At 43.4% G+C, this 25,106-nt stretch overlaps 1 pseudogene; it reads right to left on the reverse strand.

The window, feature by feature from the left end:
- Positions 1 to 168: 168 nt before the first annotated feature.
- On the reverse strand, positions 169 to 22,430 carry LOC139052057 (uncharacterized; annotated as a pseudogene).
- Positions 22,431 to 25,106: the final 2,676 nt, after the last annotated feature.

Consider the following 25,106-nt stretch of genomic DNA (forward strand, 5'->3'; position numbering starts at 1 on the left):
ACACATTTAACTAAATGTGACGTTGAGTTGAAGTGGGAAACGCCACAGGCCGACGCATTTCAAGGTCTCAAACGACGCCTGCAGTCGCCACCGGTATTTGCGCACTTCGACGAGGACGCCCATACGGGAATCCACACTGACGCCAGTAGCCTAGGCCTCGGTGCCGTCCTAGTCCAGAGGACGGCACCGAGGCTCACCCAAGCCCCGAGGACACCGGAGCTCACCCAGGCGATTCTGCAATACAGCTAGACAAGCCACAGAAGCACAACTGCCTACCATCCGCAGAGGAATGGTCTTACGGAGCGCCCTAATAAGACCCTCGCAGACATGCTAGTAATGTACGTCGACGTGAAAACAAGACGTGGGATGCTATACTGCCGTACGTAGCACTCGCTTACAACTCAGCAGTGCAAGAAACAACTCAGATCACGCCGTTCAAGCTGGTTTACGCAGGAACCCAACGGCTCTCGACGCTATGCCAACGCAGGTTTCCGACGAAGAGAATCTTGACGTCGCCAGATATCTCCATCGCGCTGAAGAAGCCCGACAGCTCGCCCGCCTGCGGATCAAGAATCGGCAGAGGACCAACTGCCGAAACTACAACCTTCGATGACGCTACGTAAAGTACCAGCCCGGCGACAGTGTCTGGGTCTGGACCCCAATACGCCGACGAGGACTTAGCGAGAAGCTGTTACGCCGCTATTTCGGACCCTACAAAATCTTCCGATGCATTGGTGGACTCGACTATGAGGTCCTGCAAGACGGCATTTCGCTATCACGGCGGCGCCGCTCATGACCTGAAAAAGTTCATATTGTTTGACTTAAGCCGTTCTACCAGCAATAACGAACTTCGGGACTTTGGTGAGCTGATCTTTGGACTTTCTTTTTTGGGCTGTGTAACTATGGATTTTGTTTCTCTGATCCGTGTCCTTTTGTGTTTCGCTCTCCTGTTTGTAGCATCGGGACGATGCTTTTTCAGAAGGGGGCATTGACACGTAGACTTTGTTTAACTTTTCCGGGCGAGCGCTTTTCACCGTTTAACGGTACATGTTCACTTGCGGAAATAAGCGCGCGCAAGACGGCGCGCTTAAGAAAGCGGCGCTTTCGCGGCAAGAACTCTGTGCTGCGCAAGGATTCGTCTAGAACTCATTTTTTTCGCGGCGCCACGTTTCCGCAAGCCCGAGCGAGCCAATCACAGGCGCCGAAGTCGTCGCGTGGGCAGTGAATTCATTAGAGACTTTTAGCCTGTCCGCTATAGACAAGAACGGCACCGCGAGTGGCGCTGCTGCGCCGGCGTTGAAAGCGCCGCATGCGGGGCAAAATTCAACTAGCGGGTGGTTCGCCTCTCCCATCTCTCGTTCGCACCGCCTTGATTGCCTCTTGCACTGCGCGTGTTTGGGCACATTTCGTACCGCGCGCGGTGTGTGCCTACGTGTGTGTGCGTGGACGTTTTATTCGAAAGACGATGTACAGTCTGTTTCACACTTAGGGGAAAACTCGGAGCGCATTGCATCGTGATGCGGCAAGCGCTTGAGCCAGGCGGCGGCAGCCGCTCGTGCAGGATCAGGTGCTCGAGCGGCAGGGTCTTGAACGGCGTCGTCTGCTATGGCGACGCGCGCTGGCCGCATTGTCGGGAAGCGTTCTACTGTCATTTGCATTGCGCCGATCTCATCATTACTGCGTGAATTGAACCGGTATTTTTTACTAAGCTTTGTGCGAGGCCCACTGACACGCCTCAAAGGCAAGTTCATCGCTGAAAGGTGCAAGGCAGTCATAGACGACGTTCTGATTCCATACGTTCTTGACAGCCCGTTCCTGGAAGGCGACTATATATTTTAACACGATAGGCCACCGATCCACACTGCTCGTGTTGTGCAAGAACTGCTAAAAGAGCGCACCTTCACTCTCATGGAGTGGCTGCCTCAATTCTCGGGCGCCAACATCATTTCAAATTTCTGGGGCTCGTTGAAAGTATCGCTGGCGCACCATCACCTCTATCAGTCGCTCGAGGATACGCTTCGATCCACCATCGTCAGCGACTGAGACGTGCTGCGAATGAACACATCGCTGATCAAGCCACTCTACACTTCAATGCCTTCCACGGTGAGCGCTGTCATTTCTGCCGCTCGGGACATGACGAGATACTAATTGAAGTTCGAAGCGTGACGTGTCCAATTCCCCGCCGGCGGGCAGGGTCTGTCTGGTGTAGGGAATGATTATCGAGAAAAAGCACTTCCAGCTCATTGTCTTAACCTAAAACATTCCTTTATTTGTATTCGTTTGTTTCATCGTGTTCGACCCCCATAGTTATCATTGTTGAGTGCTTTGTTTTCCTTTCGAGTCAAATAAATACTGAACACGTTGCGCGCACATCTTGGTGTGTCTTGCCGCTTCTTATTACGGTAGCACACACAGTGAAGAAGTATAAGTGCACGCGCTCAGTACCCCGGCCTTTCGAAAGAACAAACGAAGCGTGCTGTCAAAAGAAGTTTGTGGAGCTCCATTATCGCCAATGAAGGCTCAGAGTTTGGCGTCGCACAACGTTTGATAAAGAATAAAAATAATTTTCGCAATTTCTCACAAAATGTTTGCTACGAATCCGTGTTGTCTCTGATGGCGACGACGGACTTCCATCGACACTGTCTGGAAAAAAACAAAATATATCGCTGCATAGCACAAGTGCGACATGTGCACACAACTCTAACTAGTACGTCCCCTACAATATAGAATAGAGAGAGCAATGTAAATAGCTTGGTCATTTTTTAACAGTGCTCAAGAGAAGGAAGTTGAAATCGGTCTTGGTAATTGGTAATCATTTCTGCTTCAGCAATGCCGGCACGACCAAGACGCGGGCCTCTATCGTCCAGTAACTCGATCGATCGGTGCAGTAGTGATGCAGGAATGAACTCCGGTCATGTTCAATGGATCTTGCACATATTGAATTTCTCGGCACGCGTGAACATCGGCCACTGCTAGCGCATACAACAGAAGTGGTTTCCGTTCGGGCAGCGCACACATAAACGAAACACGAGAAGGAAGACAGGACTAGCGCTTGTTGAACAAATGAAGTTTTTTATTGATAAAAGGATTATATACCGAGTAATTATTAAATTCATGTGGGTTACATATAAAAATCGTCATACACTCAGGAGTGATCAATGAGCGAGCTCGCTTCGTTTGCCAGTTGTTTACTTCGTTCGGCGCACCGCAGTAATCCATGTCTGTCGTCTGCTTTTTTCGTACCATTTTCTTGTGAATCGGCAGAATTTCACAGCTGGCATCAACCCATTCGTGTTTACATTGCTGTCGTGACAATGAACAACACAATAAGAATTTCCGGTCATCCGATGAGGCGCCGTCGCAAACGAGACGTTTCGCGCGCAGCGCGAACTGAACGCGGGCGCGGTCGTGAAGGGAAGCGGCGGCGGAAACATACACCCGTTGGAGGTGAAATCGTTCCGCCCGGAGAGAAACGAGCGCTGGCGTCTAGGACGAAACTTGGCGTGCGGACGTCCATTCCGGTTGACGGGAGCAGTTTGGGCGGAGTGCCGGATTTGCGAGGGCGTAAACGTGAGCGGCCACAGCAGTGCAGCCGCCTGGTAGTGTAGAGTTCAACCAGACAAACACAGAGCTAAAACTACAGTAACCCACTATATCCTGCTTCGCTACTGGTGCAAATTTTTGACAGTGGCGTAATACACGGTTACACCAATGTCGAAAATTTACACCAGCAACTAAGCAGAATATAATAATTAGCTCTGTGTTTGTGTGGTTGAGCTTTGCGCTACCAGCTGGCGCCACCAAATCTGGCCGCTCACGTTTACGCCCCCGCTAAACCGGCAAACCGACCGCGCTTGGTCTGAATACCGGACAGTCTCTAATGCTCTCGCCGGCGAGCCCGACCGGAGCGCGCGCCGTGTCCCAGCAGCCGGGGAGTAACAACGGCTGAAACGCGCGGGAATTCTCGTAGGCTCCCGATGAATCTCCAGAGTGCGAGAATTCCCGCCTGTACGCCGCCCTCCGCGACCGCGAACGCGCAGTGGAGGGCCTTAAAAACGCGGCGCGCGTTTGTAGGCGCGCCGCCTTGTGCGCGCTAATTTCCACAAGTGAGGACGCACGTTAACAAATGTTATCGCTCAGCGCAGGGCGCGCCTGCATATATCGGAAGTTCCTGAAATGTTATCGATGGTTCTAGCCGCTCTCTGGGTTGTCTTCAAACCTTGTGTAATTGGATTGCATGTATGCGCGACGCGAATGGTGTAGAACTTTCTGGAAGACACGCGGGCACCAGAGCGTTCGATGGCTCTTGTACAAAAGCTGACGCCCTTGACCTGCTGATCAAATTTTTGACGATCGCCGGCTATGCGCGCCGCTGTCGCCGTTCTTTGAGTGTAGCCTGTTTTTTGACGGCACAACTTCGCCAAATAAAACGCTTGTTACGTCATTCCCAGTTTTGCTGCTTTCTTCACTGTCAATACTACGTGACAGTATAAATGAAGTATATATTGCAGAAAGTACAGCCTAAAAGAAATGATAAACAGCAAGTAGAAAATTTGTTGTCCCATTGCTCCATTGTATCAGTATATCAGTCAGCATACGTGTATGCCCCAGCACATTTGTATAATGTTATACAAAGTAAACTATATCACATGTACTATTGACACCTCTAATAAAACTGGTCAGTGGGATCAGCTATCTTTTAATGCAGCTGCAGTTTTGCTTACAAATGCACCGTATGCAACGTTTCCACTACAGGGCTACAATTTTATAATATGTATATATGCACTGTACTCACAAATAGCCGGAGGCTTCGGTGATAGTGCTTGTCAGAAAAATAGGCAAAACCTATGCAGAAATTGCAAAAAAAGATGAGTGGTAGTTCACAAAGTCATAGTTGAAGAAACTGATGTGAGGTCAGACCCAGAAACTAAATGCATCACGTTTAACATACAATGCATTTTGCTGCAAGCACAGTGTACAAAACTTATGTTATATCACTGACGTCAAAAAAAATAGCACTGTCCAAGGTGAGCCAACACACAACAACATTAAGAGGTGACGGTGCATTATGCTGCGAACTTGAAATAAATGAATATCTCACCGTCTTTCAAACACTCATTACGTGGTATACACCAAATGTTCGTCGTTACAGTGAAGTTAGCATCATAAAAGGCTATTGTAAAGCGTGTAAACAAGGTCAGCACATTAATTTATTTTGGACGTACTAAAACCAACAGTATTCCAGGTGACAGAGGTAAATTTCCGCAAATGTGAGGTAAAAGACTTACAGGAGCAAATTTTGAAAAATACACGGTCATCCTACAGAGCTTACTTAGCTCACGCATAATGCATTGAGAGAATTCACAGCATGTCCATATCATCGCAGTTTCCTCTAGTGAAAGGTAGGCCAGCTAACCTACCTTCATGGCCCCTACTGTTTAGCTTGGTTCTGAACAGAACAATTGTTTTAGCAGAATTTGCATGAGGTGATTCAAGCTACATCATTCAGCAAGACAACAAGCATGTGCTTGCATAAGGCATCGCATTTCTCTGCTAAAAAGTTCGATGTCTGATTACAAGGCTATTGAACAATATATGCGCTTTACAAAGTCATTCAAAAATGCCTTAACATAGAATCTTGTGGGGCAACTGAAGTTGATCGATATAGACATTAACTGGAGAACCATCACGAACTTCATTTCCCCTAGAGGAAGCTTGTGCCGCACTTTCACCTGTACTACGAGTCGCAGCAGCTAAATAAGATGACAAGCCATGGTGGCTCAGTGGTAGTAGGGCTTTGCGAGTGCAAAGTAGCGGGTCCGATTTCGGATGTAATTGCATTAATGCGAATGCAGAATGGAAATGCGGTCGTGTACTTGAGTTTATATGTTGAGGAACCTCCAAACAGTCCAAATTAATCCACAGCCCACCACTCTGGCATCTCTTAGAGCCCCTCTGTCTTGGAATTTTGACTCTTTGCGGGATGAGTCAGATGTATTTTACCCACAGTGCTACTTGCCAATGATAGGTTCGAAAGCTTCATGCAACCCAACCATGCTTTGTCTGTATGCAGCCACGGCAAATCTCGAACATGAATGCGAGGTTTGTATTTCTCTACACGAGGCACCAGCCTGGTTCACCATGCAGAATCTACGTCTACTGACTGCCATGGTGGCACAGTGCTTGTTGAACTATGCTGTCATGTTTTCGATAATGTAACGATTCTAATTCAATGGTATTCCTTTTTGCACTATCAGTGATCCAAGCAGTGCCCTGCCTATGTTGTTGCCGAGACCAGTCAGTCCTAAACAGTGAATGATAACAAAAAAGGAATTGAGTTGAGTAAAAAGGATCCTGCTCCTCTGCATGACGTTGCAGGCACTATCCCCTCCTTCGCGGCCGCACATTGTGACAACATTCAAAAAGGACTGTGAACTGTTTGGCTGCCAATCGAAAGAGCTCATGCGGTCTAATTTAACCCCGAGCCCTGTAATATAACATGGCTGATAACCCGCAGCATGGTGTTTGCCTGTAAAACAACCTTTTATAATTAAACTGTTCTCTAATCAAACATTCGCTGCCCTTAAACCTGCATGCATGTCAAGCACTTGGACATAAAAAAATTGGAGTAGTTGTGAATAATAGGCCAATGATGTAGAAACTTTCCAAAATTTTAGGTCATTACCTTGCTCACGACGCTTTCCGTTTGCACTTCCGTGAACTTAAAAACTGTGAGGGCATAAAACTGCCATCCACATAAGCTTGCTAGTGCCACTTAATTTGGTTTATTCATTTATTTATTTGCAAAATGCTGCAGGCCAATCTGGGCCCAGGCAGGATAGGTAAAAGTACAAAACAACTGAAACTTGAAAGGCAAATGCAACATAGTTCAACGGGGGATGCTTCACAGCAGCCTTTTAGTTTGAGTGGGCAAAATATGCTGGGCTCATACTCCTACACAAAAGACCACTTTTGTCTGCCTCTACCACAGCTCATCATGACCGATCGAACAAAAAAAGAGCATAGAAAATTGTGAAAAACCTGTTCGTGTTCTAGTTCATTGCGTCATTTGAATGGTAAAGAGAAATAGAAAAAAATATTATTGGTCACCAATTGGTGTTTAATGCAAACTCTGACGAAACTCATACAGCTGTGGGTGAATATGAATATGTTTCAGCTTTTCATTACATGGTTGCCATGATGATAAGTTTTAGTGTCCACGTGCAGCTCACTCAGTGACTTTTATTATGCTTCAGCTATTAAACATTTGGCATGAAAATGAATGCTACTTCACTTGTTACCTAAAGTTACAAGTATGTAAAAGTTGTAGTAGTCAAGTATTATCCTCACCATAATATGCATTGCTGTTCGTAGTGTCACTGGGTTCTGTGTAGGCAGCGCTGCAGAAGCTTCACCCTTGAGCGTGCTGGTAGGCCTTCGACTAGGAGACTGGACAGTACACATCAAGTGCAATGATGAGGGACTGTTAATGGCAACATAGCTTGATCTTGCTGACCATGCAAACAAAATACCAGATGCACAGTTGAAGCTAAAACCCAGGACTAAAAGCCAGACTATTCGCTTGATTTCAAATTTAGGCACGATAATTACTAGCAAGCAGTACACATTTAGGGAGATCAGTGGCCGTCGCTAAGTACATTACCTTTAATCTAGTGTCCCAAAAAATGATATTGATTAAGCTATCAGCACAGTTGGCACGTTATAAATTTGATTACTGTATTGAATGTTGCAGCCTATCAAGGGTGTTATTTACGCGTGTAATGAGATGACACGGCTGAAGTATAACTCAAACAAGAAGTGTTTGTTTTCCTTATGTCAACTTTACTGAAAAAACACAAGTAGCTTTTCACCTTTCATAAAACTACTTTGCTGCACATTGCTTTATTTTCCTTATCTTGTACTGATCCTAGATTGACTAAAATGAAGCTATGATGAAGCATATATGGCTTTCATTCATTAGCACTTGCTTTTCCCAGTGTTTGCAATGATATGTGAACACACAACCCGTGCAGTATGCTTGTCACATGTGTCACAAAAGGGCTGTAATGTAGCTGATGATAGGTTGAACAATTCTATATTTCTCTTCATTCCTAGCATTGGTATTAGGTCTTTTAAATCTGCTGAAAAGATCTTAGAAAAAACTGTATGGCAAAGTCTCATATGCCTTTTCGAAACGGCAATAGTTACTTTAAAGGTGAAACCCAAAATATATGTTACAGAGAAACACTAGATTTTTGCAAAGCAGAGCCGAACATGAATGAACAAAGGCACACACATGTGAAAACGTTTGTTAAGCAAGCCCTGTGATCATTACCACAATCAAACATACCGGGACATGTTGAATTTCGGAAGGATCATCAGCGATGTCTGAATCAGTGAAGGACGGGCTAGTAGATGTAGCAGCAGTCACTGCTAGCACATCAGACAAGCCCTCAGAGATGGGGCCTGAGGGACACTTGCCTGAATATAAGAAAAGCATACTTAACTTGAGGAATACTGGGGGCCTCTACCTCAGTCAAGAAAAAGGCATGATCATACGAAACATGCATTATGGCTCCATACAGCTGTGCATCAACTTACTGGCTCATCTTGATGCTGCGATGTTCCCATGGATGAAGCTGCTTTACTTTAATGTTGACTCATTGCTATGACGTCGTCCTTTGCAAGCGTCTGCACTTAAAGAATAGACCATAAGATATTTTAAGGTCCCACAATAACGTTTACTGTCGAATGAATTTGCACAACCTTTGTAGACCTATGCAAAAGGTCTCATATTGTCTGTGCATGCTGTCTACGCACCACATTCCCTTATGCAGAAAACTATGTTCTACCTAAGCATGCTTGTAAAATACACATACTACTCATTGACTATCAGGGAAAATGGAGCTGTATAACTTCGCAGTGCATATGCTTCACGCAAGAACATAAAGACATAGCTGTAACACATACATAATGTTCACTACCGTAATTTAATATACACCCCAACTGCGTAATTTCATCTCAACTCGATTTGCGGTGGTTTAAAATTTGTCGATCAACACCATATCTTCTGAAAAAAAAGGTATTCACCTACAACCTTGAGATCTTTTTATGCAAAAAAATTTCATGAGATGACTGAACTTTGCACACACAAGAAGAACTACTACATGCCGAATATTCCCTACAAAATGTTTGTATTTACTGACTATTGCAAACCTTAGTATGTTACGTGAAGACTAATCTTTCATTGTTTCTTAAATAAATAATTAATTTTTTTGCAGTTTTAATTGTTTCCAGCCACAAGAAAGGGGTACCAAATTCAGTCAATAGTAATTTTTACAGCAGGAAATATAAATTGTTCGACAATAAAAAGTTTCACCTAGTGGGCTTTTAGGAGTCTATACTACCTGATAAAAGTACATTGAGGAGAAATAAATGTTTAGCACTTTGTGGGAATTATGACAAAGTTGAAAAAAAAATGACTGACTGGTAGTGCACCAATGATTATATAATGTTGAGGTCCAAGTAAAATCACGGCATGTAAAGCATTATCTACCATGCTTTGTTGCAACATATCTAGAAAGTTTTAAGGCAGTACTTTATTTAACTGTGAGCTTGAAATGGCCTGGCATGCAATTTGGAATACAATGGAAGTTTTGGGAAAAGTTTGCGCAGTTCCTAAAATATGAAGATGCAATCAATCAGTGGTATGCCTGGTATATTTTACCATTCAGGCATATATTTTGAGATGACTCTACCCCAGTAAAAAAAATAAGTAAATTTGAAAATTGGACTGATCAACGCTGTAACCGAAAGCGCTTGATTGATTGTAAGTGCATGGCTTGAATACCTTAATCATCTAAAGGAGTTCCAGTTTGAATGTATTTCATTTGCAGCAATGTTACAAATGAATTGAAACTTCTTCCGCAATGACACTCATCCAGCGGGCTGAGCAGATCGCTGGGGTCTACGGGCTCCTGACCATCTAGTGCACCCTCTAAAATTTCGATGAATAATGTTTTACTGAACTGAACCGAAAAACAGAAAATTAGTACTGCGAGCAGACATGTAGTGTCGCGACACAAACCTTGGTGCCTGCGAGTGATGGTACTGCATTCGCCATCAAGTCACCCTGGCCTCTGCTGCGGCTCGCAATATAAGCGTCACTGAAGTGCTCCGAGCAAACAACGTTCCATGGTGCCGACGCAAATGAGCGACGCACTGCTAGGACCCACTCTTAGGTCATGCTGCCTTGGAAACCTAGTGCACAATTTCAGTGTCAATGGTCATTACTCTGCGTCAACATTTCAACCGAACAGATATAAAGAGCTGTGCGACTCAATTGTTGGCACTTGTATGTAGTGCAGAACGAACACTTTTATTTCTCTTACTGGTGATGTCATCTGTCGAGGGCAACATTATAGTTTTGTCAGTTTTACACCATAATGCACTTCTTTTTAGCACAACATCTCACTATTTCGTCAGCTATACATAATTCACACGAGCACTTAGTCACTAGCGAATATTGCAGTTCCATTTTCATAAATAAAAGAAACGTTCATTGTGCTTATTTATGGAAGGACAGGCCATCACGCCGATCTTCTGTTCGATTAGGTCAACCTGGCACACATCACGCAGGTGCGCCTGCTGCTGACGGCTATTCTCGCCGGTCTGCTGAGAGGCCGCAGACTTTGAGCACAATGACAGCGTCGACTGGGACCGTCTACCTTGACTACGGCCCTAAATGTGTTCGGCTCACCAGTCCATTCTTGGGCACAACACGGGACGAATTTTTTTTCCCGTGAGAAAGCAGCCGCATTCGGACTATGTACGCTCGCTTAACCGCCTGCACATTTTTGTGGGGGCGAAAGGCATCATTGTTTCCCAGAAGACGTCGCCAAACGTGACGAGTCACCGTCGGAAGGGCGGCTCGGTTGTCTTCACACGTTTACAGGGGGAAAACTTTCCTCGTTTTCCTAAACCCGGCCCGAAACGCAACCAGACGTCCTTGAGGTGGTCCTCCCGCGTTGTGGGTCCGCGATGTCAGTTACCCGACGCCTTCATTCGCTACAGCCTTGGCGTCTATCTGCTGAGTCGAGCCGTGTGCTGGGTCCGTGCGTTACCTGACTGACACAACGCAGACTCGATTGCTCGACACATGAATTCACTAACCTGGGGGTGCATTTGCCACGCCTACTTTGTGCGCATATTCCGAAACCCCCGCAGCTGACGCAACCGAAACGAGCCGAGTTATTCTACCGCTTGCCTATCACATGAGCGAATATTTGCCATCATTACATTGCTATATTTTTTATGACTAGGTGTCACATGACGCTCCCTCCTAGTATTTTCCTTCCTCCATGTTCGGCAGCAACGCGCGGGCTTTCTCTTGAAAGCGATTTGCTTTGGGGGAAGGGTCTAGGTGGGCTGACTGCTCGTATCTTTGCGCGTTCTGTGTTTTCACCTCTCAGTTTGCGATGAAGCGATAGAAAGCACGAAATTCACTTCGCTCGCTGCTGCTGCAGCGCTTCCTCACGCCACCGTTTCGATAGCGAGGGTCCGTGGTCATCAAGTGCGATGTTTACATGTTTGCCTGTGCGCGCTGACACCATGATTTTTAATTTACTTAATAAGTGAATGTTTCCAAGTTTATATGGCCGGTAAAACTACTATACTTACTTCGTATAGCTGTCTACTAATTTGATATCGCAATCAATGCCTTTCTGGCAAAACTGCGACTTTTGCGTTACTTTTATGAGACCAAAACGTGTACGTCGTTTGTAATTTTCAAAACAGCAATATTACTGGTGTTAAGTTGCCAAGGAGCCGAAAAAAAATATTTTGTCATATCAGAAATAACTATCAGGGCTACGCGAGATGGTTTAACGCACCCACTGGTCTTTAGAGGATTCATTGTGCGAGATCCTTTAGAGGATCTTGCGATGTTGCTGTAACCCCCATGTTTTCAGGACACTGTGCAAGCTTACTGGGCTGCTTGCTTTTTTGTGATTGTTAAGGAAGTAGTGCGTCGGTGTCCATCGTGTAATAAGTTTTTCCTAAAAACTAAAGGTAGACAGTTGCAATTCAGGCATATACAGCGGAAGAAATTTCATCACTTCGATGAAGAGGCAACTGTAATCCACATTCTGTGCCAATGTCCGCAGTATCGTGTGCAGAGACGCTCATTTACCGCTGTGTTCAACAAGATCGACGACCAGCCTCTGCGGGCAGATATATTCTACAACATACGCGTGGGTCGATATACCGTCAGAAGACCGTGAAAGTACTGATTTACTTTTTTGATCCACCGGATTCGGTGAACGTCTGTAGTAGTTGGTAATTCTTTTATTTTTTCTCTCTCCTCCTGCGTTCAAATGCTACCGCGGCACAGGTAGTCGCCTTTGGGTAGGTACTAAAAGAACCATATTGAGTAAAAACTGAGTAATGTCCAAGTCTAGTTTAGTCAAAATGGCAATTTTACCTTTTTTTTGTAGCGTCGCCTAAAATCAACGTTTAGCGCTTTGGGAATATGTTCCCATTCCGGAATATCGGGTCGCAATTCGATTACCATTCCATTCCGGGTGGTTGAAGTAGTGGAATGACTCCGGAATCATTCAAACTCCGGAGTTGCCACTCCGCAACTCTGGTACACATCATTCTCAGTGTGTGTTGTTAAGCTATTGTTACGCCAATATTGTTAAGCGCCGAATCTCAATGATGTGTAGTAATGAGCGCTGCGGGGTTTTTATCTCTTCCTTGCCGCAGATGCATCAGTTTAGCCCTCATTGATACTGGCAGGGACAGCTGCCATTTTGTCGGAACAGTTTGTAGGTGTTGTGCACAGTTGTAATTCATGAGCAACAAGTGCATGCTCAATAATTCCTGATTAAATGTGGTGCCCAGTCCGCCCTCTTTTCGGATAGTGTTCGCACCTGTTGTGTATTCGCTCTCATTTTTATTGGTAATAGTCGTCAAAAGTGCAGTGAATGAGATTCGATGGTCTCCATTCTCGACCCTTTTCATTGGCCCGGCACCGCTCGATAGATAAAAGAAGACGGGCCCACAATGTCCGGCAACATGAACATATAAATAATCCCTGTGCTCCTTGCGCCCCCTGGCATGGCTAACAGAAAATGCATAGGTGTCGTCGCTTTTAGGCGGCAGTTTCAATTGTGCCACGGTCTATATATCGACTGTGCTAAACCAGCAGCTTAGACAAACTATTGCTTCCCGGTGCCATGTCTTTCTTTAAAAAGGCAAATGATGTATATTGAACAAACAAAAATAGATAAGCTTAAATACACCCTGCTCTGTTTTGTACAGCCGGAGTTCAAGCGAAATCGAGAAACCTAAATTATGCTTCTTACTGAAGAAGCTCGTACTGTGCTGTTGCTGATCGAAAAGAAACCTAGTCGTTGTATTCACAATGTTCACTATTTACGTCCTACAAAACCGTTATTTCAAGAAAGCAGAATAAGTAACGTCAAAACTCTTTACGCATACCGTCTCCTTCACCAATTACAATTTGCACATAAAGAAACCACACAATCCTAAATAAAATGTGTCAGCCCTCGTAGAACGACCCAGCACTCGTGTAAAACGAGGATCTGAAAAATGGATGATAAGGCACGATCGAACAAATTACTTTATGCAAACCCTTACCTACAACGTACCCGCACAATTAAATCAACTGGAGAAGTGCGTAAATGGAGGTACGGTTCTATCGCGCACGCAATTGCGCGATATCTTTGTCTTTGACAAATTTCACCTGACTGTTTGAAATTTGTAAATTGGTTTGTGTCCATACCTGTTCGGAATGTACTTATCACATGTATATTCCTTTCATTTCTTGTAAGTTGCACGTGTACATTCTTTACTGTTGCTTAACTTCCTTCTAATTGTTGCTTTTAATAAAGCTCATTTTTAAAGTGTAACAGTAGATATTCCCCTGGCGCTAATGTTATTTACCCGAATTTCAGTGCGATCGTAATGAGTATACATGTATGTAGATGTATTCATGCCCAGGGAAGTGGATATATACCACGTGTTCAATTAATGTAGCCGCTTACGAAAGCTTACTGTTTGTATTACGGATGTGTGCGATGCTCATGTTGCCTGGTGGTGGCCCCCTGGCCTCGTCGAGCTGCATGTTTACAGCTTTCTTGCCAGGGTAGCCTTCAACACTGCACTTTGTGCATGTTGTAAATAAACTTGACTTGTTGCCAATACCGAGCCAGTATGGTGCTAACTCGATGAGAAAAATTACCGATATGTCAGTCGGTACACATTGGAACATGACACTCACACACAAACACGCGCACCCACGCACATACGCGCACACACACAGACACGCACGCACACATATAGCATCAGGTAGTCAAAAGTAATTTGTAGCTTTCCCTTGTGGCGTGTAGTGGTGTGCATGAATGTGACCATAAAGCGTGTTATACGTTGCCGCCAATATAGAATGGGATTCGAGAAAACAGATATAAGGAGGGACGTCTATAATTCTAAACATTTCTTTAAATGTTTTTTCGCCAGTAAGGAACTATACAACCACATACACACACTTGTCGGTCTGCTCGATCATTACAACGGAGATGCTGGTCCAAATGGTTTATTGTACAGATTTGGTTTTCTAATATGTGGCTAAAACAATGATATTGATTCGTTGCGGCTACGCCGTACCTCATAATATGCACGTTGCTTTCGATTGCAGAAACAACCGAGGGGGTGCACTGCTAGCTGTTATGTGGAAACGCAATTTTATAGCATATTTTCCGTAGGTTCAGCTGTGAGCATATCCGCATTGAGTTCTTAAGCACTCTTTCTGCAATTGAAACCTTGTCATCGTGCTTACTGTAGTATAGATGGCGATAAAATGGCATAATGATTGAATGGAATAGAAAACATAGTGAATTTCATAATGTGAATTTTTTTTATCTAACTGCTACTGACTTATAGCAGATGCGTCGTGTCGGGCTTGCGTGAGTAAGTTGGTAAGTTCCGACTACTATTGTCCGTACTCTGTGCTAATTAGTTTCCTGGTAAATTTTGAACTCGTTAAGCAAGTTATTTGCTATTTAATTATGCTATCATGAGAAGCGTTCTACATTTCCATTGAGACCAGCGCCAAGGCGTTCATACGCCTGGAACAAACCTACTAATGCCCCTTCTAATATAACAAAACGCTGAACTCCAACCACTGTAGTACGCCCATAATTGTTAAGCGCACCGACTAAAATGATAAATAATCCGTTGTAGGTGTAAAGCTATCCACTAAACAATCACGTCTCTCGAGAAGCTTACTAGGCTAAAGGCTATAAGACTAAAGGCTATAAGGCTAAATGCTATAAGGCTAAAGGCTAAAATTATAAACTGCTAAAATAGACTGCTAAATTATATACTGAAGGCTATATAGCAAAATGTTGTAAAAACAGTACGTAAATAAGCGCTGTCTTTAGATAATGTATGTCAGTAGAAATGAAATCGCTGTTGAAGATTTTTTTTTGCCATTGTGTTTTATAATCACGGTAACGTTAGTAGTTATTAGACAGTTGTATGAAGTAAGGATAGTAGTTTTATCCGCCGTATAAGCACGTTAACATTCGCTTACTAACTTAACTAGCCAACATGGTGTCACGCGCGCACAGGCAAACATCAACACATCACACTCGATGACCGCGGGCGCTCGCTGTCAAAACGCTGGGTTAAGGAAGAGCGGCAGCAGCAGCGAGCGAACTAACTTTGGTCATGGCTCTCATTGCAACGCGAACTAAAATATGTATGGGATTTTGCGATCTGAGTATGAGGCATGCCGTAGTGAGGGACTCCGGAATAATTTGGTCCACCTAAAGTTTATTAATGCGCACTTAAATCTAAGTACACGGATGCTTTCGCATTTCGCCCCTATCGAAATGTGGTCGCCGTGACCAGGATTTGATCCCGTGAGCTCGTGCTTAGCAGCCCAACACCATAGCTGCTAAGTAAACACGGCGGGTTCAACGCGAACTAAGCGGCGAGAACACAGAGCACACAAAGCTACCAGGCCTCAGTATGCCTAGACTCGCTACCCACCGCAGATCGCTTTCAAGAAAGGGCCCGCGCGGCCGCGCTCAGCCGCGCCTTACGCAGCGACCACCGTAGTAGACAGCACGCCCCCTCCCCCTCGCGGTGCCTTGCGTGCGATGGAAGACGGCGCGCTTCCTCATTTGTGCACTACAGATTAAGCTACTATCCTCAGCTCACCCTCGCACGCTTTCACTTGCAGCCACAGCATACGGCGCGCGCCCACGATGTTATCGCACTTGGACTTCATGCGGAAGATGGCGGCGATGGCGAAGGCGTAAAGGCGCCTGGAGTATCGCAATAAAGAATTCAAGTGGTAGAAATTTCACCGCAATGCACAAGCGTCCCCTTCCTTTTAGTCCTCCAGGCTGCGTTTCCCCGGTGTTAGCCACATAAGCTTCAACAGCTCGGATGAGTAGGTTGTCCACTCGAGCCCATCGCACGTGACAAGTTTAGATATTTAGTATTTGTTCACTCTCACCTTTAGTATATTACCCCTATTTGGTCGACTAAAGGGACTCATCTAATCAAGAACCTTGAAGCGATTCAGAACCAGTCCACAATTCATCACCAGAAAGTACAAGAGTACAGCCCAGCGTCACTAATATCAAGAAAATGCGAACACTTCCGTTTTTACTACCGCCATAATTATTTTACTAGCCTGTGTGTTTCAGGAAATAATTCATAGCAAGCACCAGTCATCCTTAACCCTGTCTGGTTTATAGCGCACATCAAGGGATGTACAAAACGACCAGAGTATATTTAACGTATTTTTATGAAAAGAAACGTGGTAAACTCATTTTGCCGTGCCGCAAGCTATGGCGTTTTATAAGGATCTCCTCGGTATACGCAACAAACACTGATGAAATGGATATTTCTATAGATGAGACGTGCAGTTTGTTTATTTAACTTTCATCTATTGTGTGCGCGCTATCCGCACCAAAATTACAAATGAGTACACCATGGTTCCCGTCTTTTTTTTTTCGGATGGATTTGTCCATGTGTGGCACACACGACTTACTTTTAAACATTGCATGTACTTTGCAAAATTGTTGATTTACTGCTGCCGAACTGTGTACAAGAAACTTGTGACTCTTATCACAAACTATTTTGTAACGCTCACTTGGACGCTGCTAAATTGCATCTAACAGATTAGCTTCCGATCCTTTTCAATAGGTTTACCCTTTTTGATGTGTAAGCATTCTTTACGTGATGTGTAAGCATTCTTTCGTGCTACGGACAGCAAAGTCTGTCCGTAGCACGAAAAGTGTCACACCGTTTATCTGCAAAATAAACGCATAGTTGACAAAGTTAAGACATTTAATCCTTATAGTAGTGCAAATGTAGGTGATTAGTTGCTTCAGAACCGATAAGGAAGGAATGTAAAAGGAAAAAAAGAGAGAAAACCGTTCTCGTTTTGACCCCTTGAAAGGTTATTTTCCCGCATTGCTGGTGTGCGGGTAAAGAAGCCTGATTTGATACTAAGGTATATAAAAAATCATACAATAGCTTATTGGTAGGTGTGATAATAGTCTAATTGTACACGATCGGTAGTCTTTACAACATTACCAAGAAATTGTTGTCATCACCGTAATCAGGTCGTAATAAAAAGAACTAAAATAAAAGGGAAAAATTTACAAAAATAAAATTCTACAGAACGCAGCAATAAAAGAATATTGTAATCCCGTGATTGTATGGAAAAGAACTCTGTTTGGAACATTAGGCTATGGTCTAAGCAGGATAGACATGATAAACAAGAATAACGCTAAAGAAATTCTGAGAATTATCTACTAATGCGCAAGCACTCTTTGCACCCGAGAAGCAGTGGGTAGACATGCATAAGCTAGGAGAAGCGAGTAAGCAAAAGCGAAGAGTGCTTACGCATTAGTAAACAATTCTTGTAATTTCTATAGCACTTTTTATCCACTTGCGGCATGTGAGGAATTTCAGTTCAGAAATAATAAATAAAACGTGACCCAAAACATTGCCCTTATTTAAATTTCAGCTTTGTGGCACGTTGAGTCCTTTCATAACATTTGGATAACTTCGCAAAGTACACTTCTCTGTAACCCATGAATAAGTATTTAAAAGAAATGCTCGTGTAACCTACACACTTCAGACTATTATATAAGCATTGTTAAGGTTATATAAACGCTAATAAACGTTTTCTTATGGCTTTTATATAAAATAAACGTCGACCACAACATGCTCTCTAGTTGAAACAAATATAAACAATGCGCCTAGTTTAGTTCACCGAGTACACAGTGAAGACGAATTTGCGGATTCCATAATGCATGACTATATAAAATGAGCTTGGAGTTGGTATTTTTAAAGCTAGCTATTAACCTCACAAGATTAAGCGCAAAATATATATATCCGTGACTATAAACACGCTGATTATGATGCTTTTAACCATGACCTCTCTGCCTTTTTAGATGATTACCTGCCTAACTTTCATGATCGCTCCGTGAATACTAACTGGAATTTATTCGAAGAAAAAGTTTCATCGCTCATCGAGAAATTCGTTCCACGCAAAGTCACTGCGCCAAAGTGGCAATCACCATGGTTCACTAAATCGTAAAAAAAGGCTCTGCAATAAGAAAAAAACTTGCTTTTCGCTCTGCAAAACTAACTGGTAATCGAGAACGTTGGACTACTTATCAAGCCATGGCTACCGAATACAAAAAAAAGCACTTAAGCACGCCAAGGATTCCTTTTTCAATACTACAGTACCATCTCTTCTAATTAGTAACCGTAGGCAATTTTGGAGCGTAGTCAACAAAATAAACAATTCAGCTGTCACCCATAACGACTCAAGCAACCAACTAATCCCACTTGATCAATGTGCAAATGTTCTGAACTCTGTGTTTGTTTCTGCTTTTTCCAAAAATGTGTGTTCTGTAACCCCTACCTATCCCAGTACTGACATTTTACCGATAGACCCTATTGTCTTTGATATTGCTGGCATATCGAAGGCAATACTAAATAATCATAAATAAATGTTGCCGGCCTATCAAAGACAATACAAAGACTACTAAAAAAGTTAAAGCTTTGATAATATAAATTCAAAGTTTTTAATAAGGACTAAATTGTACAGTGTTATAATACTTTCTAATCCATTCCAGCAATCTTTTCAGACAGCCTGCATTTCGGAAGACTGGAAGGTCGGGAAGGTGATTCCCGTGAACAAGTCTTGGGATAGCCATTCGTCATATAATTATCGGTCCATTTCACTTGCGTTTATACCCTGTAAAATTATGGAACATGTCATTTACGTTCCCCTTGCATCATTCCTACATTCAAATGCCTTTTTTACAGATCATCAGCATGAAATTTTGCAAGTCATTTTCCTGTGAAACTCAACTTTTATCGTTTACACATGAGCTAAACTCCATACATGACCGGGGTTCCATAGTTGACTGTATATTCCTAAATTTTTCGTAAGTGCTTGGCAAGGTTTCTCATCAACTGCTTTTTTTAAAACTAAGTAAACTTAACCTTGATCCTAACGTTCTTCAATGGCTGAATTATTTTCTAACCGATCGTTCACAATTTGTCACAGCTGATAACACTTCCTCTGTCACTTCTACAGTTGAATCAGGTGTGCCACGAAGCTCTGTGCAGGAACCTTTGCTTTTTCTCATTTATATTAACGATTTACCTGATAGGTTATGCTCATCAATTATTCTTTTTACAGACGACTGAGTCATATACCGCGAATTAACAGTGACTCCGATATAGGTCTTCAGTCCGATATCTACCATGCTCTGCACTGGGCTAAGACGTGGAACACGGAACTAAACATTAACAATGTAAGTACATGCGTGTTTCTAGCCGTAATACTGCACTGTCCTCATATCATCTTAATGCTAGTAACCTCGATACTGTGTCCTGTTAGAAATGTCTAGGCGTATTTATTTCTTCTCATTTTTCTTAGAAGATGCATTTGTACTATCTAATCAACAACGCTAATCGCATGCTGGGCTACATACGCTGCAATTTCTATCTTTCTTTTAGTTCTGTAAAACGACTTCTTTATAAATCGTTAGTTCGTAATAAACTTGAATATGCTGCATCTGAGACACCAGTGAACAGACGCTCATCTATCAAATCGAATCTGTCAAGAATCGAGCGCCTCACTTCCTTCTTTCTTATTATCACCGTAACTCCAGCGTCACTAATATAAAGGCAAGCTTATCATTACCACTGCTATGAAAACTTAGAAACATATTCCGCTTTTGCCTGTTACATAAGACATATTATGACAACCCCATTCTTAAGAATAAATTCATAACCCTCCCTTGCAGTGGCGTAGCCAGAAATTTCGTTCGGGGGTATACCTACCATACCTCCTTAAGGGGGTATGGTAGGGTGCATAAGCCATCTTCTATATTTAGCTATCTTCTATATATTAGCGTGAAATTCTACATGCTCAATAGGAATAGCGTTGGCCTTAATTGGTGGAATTTTTTTACTGCATCTCCTTTTATTTTATTTTTTTTGTAGTTGAGAACCACATTTTAAGCTATCATGGAAAATAAAATGTACCTTTTCTAAGAAACAAAAGAAGCCCGACCGTGGAATTTTGCACAATAATTCCGTGTAATAGTGGGTTAAACTGGAACCTTTAAAAATGCTTTCCCGCATTCACGTCACCAGAAAAAAATATTGCCGTCACATGTCTCGTACCGTGGAGGGTCTTCCTAATAATCTTTTTTTAACTATAGCCAAGTGATTCTTTTAAAACATTTAGGTTCAGATTACTTGCAAGGGATGTAAGTATAATCTGGTAAAATATCAGCGTGATCGGCTGCGTAGTTGTTCAGAAAAGGTACATCAAGTTCCGAAAAATTGGAAAACATATTTTGAGAAAAACGCCTTTTTATGTTTGTACCTGCACTACAACAGTTTAAAATGCACCAGCAGAGTACACACACTTTCTGGCTTTTGTGGTGTCTTCCCCAACGCATTTCTTCATGTTTCTCTTTTTTCTGCGATGCTCCTTGCTGTCCGATGAGCTTCGGAACTCAGCGCTTTCAACACGCTCCTTGTCAAGCCGGTTCAGACCGACAGTATAGAACATACCTGGCGTGATGCCAAGTGTTTCCAAAACAGCGATTCGTGCTTGATTTGCCGTCATTGTAGTGCGCCACAGCATGGCGAGTGGCAAGGTTCAACGTGTCAATGCCAACAAATGTTTTTGGACAGCGGCACCAAATCAGTTGATTTGGTGACTCCTTGGTGTTTTGTGTCCTGCCGTGGAGACACTTGCTCAGAAGGCCTGGTGATGATAAAACCTGGAACACTGGTTTGACTGCTTCCAGAACAGCAGTTGGCAGGCTGTTTTTAAGGCAATATGCCACAGTATAACCTCCACTGCGGGCACGGTTGTACCCAAACCATGATGACGCTCCTTTGGGGCTAGTCTATGGTTGGGCTTTTCGTCAGCGGATAACTTATGAAAATAGATTGGCCACACGGCCTTTCGCATGCTTTCAAAGCTATCAGTGTTCTCAAGAATGGCCTCACCGTAGTAAAATTGTAGGGAGTCAATATTCTTCTCTGTGAGACGGCCTCTCCCAGAAGTGGAAGGCCATCTGACAGCTTCTTACCTTTCAAACAAGTGTTCAGGTTTCTAAGCCTGGTTCCCATACGCTTTTGCACATGGCCGACAGACTCGTACTTTTCAATGTCTTTGCTATATGGTTTTGCTTCTTTTACAGCAAAGTGTGCCTTGCTGTCCCCGTCACTAATATATTTGGTGTACATCACTCCTTGTTTTTTAACAAACCGCACAAAAATCTTCACAGCACCCACAGCTTCCATACCTCCAGACGGTCCAATGTGTGTTGCTTTGCACTCGTCTTGGCTGCTGTCAATGTGAATATTTCGCGAACACAGATAGCAGAACTAAGTCTCCACGTCAAAGGCTAGCACCTTGCCTGTGTCAGCTGAAATGAGTGTGATGACACCGTGCAGGGATGAATGCCCTCTCTTCATCTAGGTTCCATCCACACTGGGATGAATGCCCTCTCCATCCAGGTTCCAGCCACAGTAGCAGCGATTTCTTGTGGTTGGTAACTGCCATGCATATAAGCCTCGACCTCGTCAACAGCCCGGGTGATGCTTCGTGAAACAACTGTCGCTGTTACATGGAGTAGGCGCGCAATGTATGACACAAATTTCGTTGGCGGCGGAGGCAAGTTCATAACAGCGCATATCACACGGCCAGCCAGCAGTACTTTCCCACATGTCCGTAGCGCAAAAACAAACCGTTCATTTACCTCAAAGAAGCCTCTTTGTGATCGCTTAGATGTCTTGAATGAGCTAGTCGCACCGCATTCATCCCAACAGACATTCATAGTGCAAGCCAGGTCACTAATATCATCAATTTGTTCGTTTGGCTAAAGCTCACTTTTCCCGCATTTCATGCCTAATGCCGACTCCCGTAGAAAGTCTCGAAGGATCTCAATGTCAACCAAATGAAATCCTGAAGCGGTAGCCTCTTCCACGCTGAATGCGTCACATGGCGCAATAACCCCTATTTTTGAAAAAAACTAGCACTTCGACGAGCCGGCTCCTCGTTCGTTTATTTTCTTGTAAATTGGTTGCCGCGAAACATCCTCTTCCTCGTCCACATCCCAGCCGTTCTTACCCTAATGAGGCAAAATACCCGGCAATACAACGTCAAATAACACGCGCGGAAGGTGCCCACAACAACAAGAAAAAACAATAGGCTTCGATTCGCTATAGAAGCATCCCTGGTGGACAAATTTGCAATCGCAACTTATAAAAAATTCCATAAAGAGAATATACATAACATACCTAGCCATATTTATTATAAAAAATACGTGAACACTGAAAAAATGACGGAAAACAACATGTAAACGAACCGTCGCGTCTGTCATATTTAAATAACAGGAGGCGCGGTATCTGGCGCCATTTTTAATGGCTTAGAGCACTCCTACGCGCTCACCGCTGCACTGTTTTGCTCTCCACAGAGTGTATTATTTTTTATTGATGAAATCGAAAAATGAGTTTTTTGGTTGATTTACCCTACTATACCTCCTTAAAATGAACGATCGGGCACAGAATAATTTTCCCCACAAAATTGAGAAATCTACTGAGAATGACCTTTGTGCGACCAAAAATAAAGTGTTTTGAAAGAGTCCCTTCTCCGCATATTTAAGTGCGTGGCATGCATAGACGCCGTTTCACACTTAAAGTGAACGATTGGGCACAGAAACATTTTTCCCAAAAAATTGAAAAATGTACTGAGAATAATCTCTGTGCAACCAAAAATAAAGTGTCTTGAAAGAGTCCCTTTTCCGCATATCTAAGTGCGTGGCATGCCTAGACGCCGTTTAACACGTTAAATGAACGATTGGGCACAGAATAATTTCCCCCCCCCCAAATTGAAAAATGTACTGAGAATGACCTCTGTGCGAACAAAAATAAAGTGTCTTGAAAGAGTCTCTTCTCCGCATATCTAAGTGCGTTGTATGCATAGACGACGTTTAACACGTTAAATGAACGATTGGACACAGAATAATTTTTCCCAAAAAATTCAGAAATGTAGTGAGAATGACCTCTGCGCGACCAAAAATGAAGTGTCTTGAAAGAGTCCCTTCTCCGCATATCTAAGTGCGTGGTATGCATAGACGCCGCTTGACACGTTAAATGAACGATTGGGCACAGAAACATTTCTCCCAAAAATTGAAAAATCTGCTCAGAATGTCTCCTGTGCCACCAAAAATAAAGTGTCTTGAAAGAGTCCCTTCTCCGCATAACTAAGTGCTGGCATGCATAAACGCCGTTTAACACGTAAAATGAACGATTGGGCGCAGAAAAATTTTTCACGAAAAATTGAAAAACGTTCTCAGAATGAAGTCTGTGCGACCAAAAATAAGGTGTCTTGAAAGAGTCCCTTCTCCGCATATCTAAGTGCGTGGTATGCATAGACGCCGTTTGACACGTTAAATGAACGATTGGGCAAACAAAAATTTTTCTCGAAAAATTGAAAAATTCAACGAGTGACCTCTGTGCGAGCAAAAATGAAGTTTCTTGAAAGAGCCCCTTCTCCGCATATATAAATGCGTGGCATGCATAGACACTCTTTAACATGTTAAATGAACGATTGGACACAAAATAATTTTATGCGAAGCATATTACGAGAGCTCAACCCAGCTCCTCAGGCGCGGCGGTGTCGCCATGAAACCACGTGACACCGTGACGTCACGACAGAGGAGAAGTGGCTTTGGCTCAACTCTTGCAAGACGGGCTGGGTGTGAATCGAACCAGGGTCTCCGGAGTGTCGGACGGAGACGCTACCACTGATTCCCAAAATTGCCACTGATTCCCAAACTCTCCCAAAAATTGAAAAATCTGCTCAGAATGTCTCCTGTGCGACCAAAAATAAAGGGACTTGAAAGAGTCCCTTCTCCGCATATTTAGCTGCGTGGCATGGATAGACGCCGTTTAACACGTTAAATGAAAGATTGGGCACAGAATAATTTTTCCCAAAAAATTGAAAAATGTACTGACAATGACCTCTGTGCGACCAAAAATAGACTGTCTTTAAGCAGTCCCTTCTCCGCATATCTAAGTGCGTGGCATGCATGGACGCTGTTTAACACGTTAAATGAACGATTGTGCAGAGAAAAAATTTTCCCAAAAAATTGAGAAATGTACTGAGAATGACCTCTGTGCGACCAAAAATGAAGTGTCTTGAAAGAGCCCCTTCTCCGCATATATAAGTGCGTGGCATGCATCGACACCGTTTAACACGTTAAATGAACGATTGGGCAAAGAAAAATTTTTCCCGAAAAATTGAAAAATGTACTGAGAATGACCTCTGTGCGACCAAAAATGAAGTGTCTTGAAAGAGCCCCTTCTCCGCATATATAGGTGCGTGGCATACATAGATGCCGTTTAACATGTTAAATGAACGATTGGGCGCAGAATAATTTTTCCCAAAAATTGAGCAGTGTACTGAGAATGACCTCTGTGCGACCAAAAATAAAGTGTCTTGAAAGAGC

This window comes from Dermacentor albipictus, unplaced genomic scaffold (genome assembly GCF_038994185.2).
Source record: "Dermacentor albipictus isolate Rhodes 1998 colony unplaced genomic scaffold, USDA_Dalb.pri_finalv2 scaffold_17, whole genome shotgun sequence".
Lineage (NCBI taxonomy): Eukaryota > Metazoa > Arthropoda > Arachnida > Ixodida > Ixodidae > Dermacentor > Dermacentor albipictus.